Below are 2,196 nucleotides of genomic sequence, written 5' to 3'. Positions count from 1 at the left end.
ACCAGCATTCTTCAAAATATCTTCTATGTTCAACATAAGAAAGAAGCTTATAAAGGTTTGGAACGACATGAGGGTGAGTAAATAATGACAATTTTTTTCATTTTTGGGTAAACTATCCCTTTAAGTAAAACAAGTACAAGTACAAGTACAAGTACAAGGAAAAAAAAAAAAAGTCTTCCAGGTTAACTTAAACTTAAGTTTGACTCACAGAAAATAATCACATCTTCTCATTTAAATTCACATAGCCTACTATTTTTCTACAATAACCTAAGTGGTAAGAGTTGATCTTTAATATGATGAATGCTACCTGCACAGAGAAGCTGACAGACTGGAAACGAGGCTGTAGCTGTTGCTGCACTTGTAGTTGAACCTGTGAACATCGTGGACGCTTCCGCTGCTGCAGTGGTTGCGCTTGCGGCTGGATTGGCATGCGCAGTAGATGCTGGATCCGCTTCAGATGTCGCTATTGTGGTGGTGCAGTGACATCCATTGAAGAGCAGGAGAGCAGTTAGAGCAAAGAGACTCAAATGCTTCATCTTTCTTTGGGAAATAAACGTTTGTTGAACCACACTGAACAGAAAAAGGTTTGATTTGATAGATGATATAATTCTGCTGCAGATATTATTGAATCATACTGCACTGTAGCTGTATATATTAGTATATTAGTATTAGTATATTTTCTGTAAATGTGACTTCCGATGTATTAGCCGATATAAGTAAATAGCTAGAACGAAGTGCAGTAAAGGGGGAAACTACTTGTGCTACTAACCAGGGTGTTTATAATTAATTAAAAATAATGTGATAATAAATAACATTAAGCAGCATAACGGACTGTTTTTGTACAGATAAAATAACTGGAAGCCTGGCACATTCTTACAAATGGCCGCAGCGCTCTTACGTTAAAAATAAGATTTAACATACAAAACTTATAATAAATGTATATAAATGTACAATAAACCATACAAGAAAAATACAATTATGCAGTTACTCACACAGTTTATGTGACTACTGTTGTAATATATAAATATATATATATATATATATATATTAGTAGTAGTAGTAGTAATAATAATAAATATGGAAATATAAAATAAGCATATAGGCCTATTACTCATCACAACATGTTGGCGCCCTTGTGTTTGCTGGAGTTAAAATATTATTTATCTTGTTTCAAAATACCGTGGTGCTTTTGAGGTCTTCTTTCTTCTGATTAAACGGTTCTAGAAAATAATATCAATGTTTAGTCATCCGCAGGGAAACTGCTTTAATTCTACAAGTAGGTTATAAATATAAAATATATTAATCTAGCAAATCAATTATTAATTTATAGAAATGTATGATCCGATAACACAGCTATGACCGTCAAGATAAAAAAAAAAAGAAAAAGAGTAAATGATGTAAATAAGTTAAATGTTTAAACTAGTCTTTATAGACTCTTTCAGTCAGATTAAACTACTTTGAGTATTAGTGAAGATCATGAAGGTTGACATACCTGCTCTCTGTGCCGTTGTCACATCAGTTGGTCGGTCGGTGAGGTTTATAAGTGTTCGTGTTAGCAGTCAGATCTGTGATCTCTGTGGAAACCCCTTTCTGACCTGCTGGGTAATTGTACGTTTCGATGAAGTATGGGATTGTGTTTCAGCGCTTCCACTTATTGTTCCTCTGTTAGACATGATTTTTGCTCTCTAGCAACAAACAGAGCTGTGTATCAACACTGACCACATGAGCAACCATGGTCCAGTTTTCTACACTGTATATAGAGAAAATAAAACTATTATAGGAGTGTCTCACAATCTGCCAAGTCACATTTTGTTTTCATCTGACCCAGACTACATCTAAAAATAGACTAGGGATTAACAGGCTTGTGAAAGCTCAAACGGATTAAAATCAGCATTAACATCTAATACTTTTAAAGAGAGAAATGTGGTTAATATGAAACACTTTTGCTATGTTTACATGGGATGCTTTCTTATGAGCATTTAATATGAACTGTAGTGAAGACAAATTGAAGAGTTGAACAAATATACCCTAAATACACCTTCAAATTTCAGAAAATTTGAACATCAATTTTTGATAATGACTAAAAAACAAAAGTAATGCATTAACTGCCAAATATATACAAATGTTTTAATAATCAGTTAGAAAACACTTTTTATTGCTCTATGGACTACAATAAACACTCTCTTATATATATAT

The sequence above is a fragment of the Sinocyclocheilus rhinocerous genome, unplaced genomic scaffold (genome assembly GCF_001515625.1).
Source record: "Sinocyclocheilus rhinocerous isolate Xijiao unplaced genomic scaffold, SAMN03320098_v1.1 scaffold2696, whole genome shotgun sequence".
Classification (NCBI taxonomy): Eukaryota; Metazoa; Chordata; class Actinopteri; order Cypriniformes; family Cyprinidae; genus Sinocyclocheilus; species Sinocyclocheilus rhinocerous.
Note: the sequence above shows the minus strand (reverse complement) of the source record.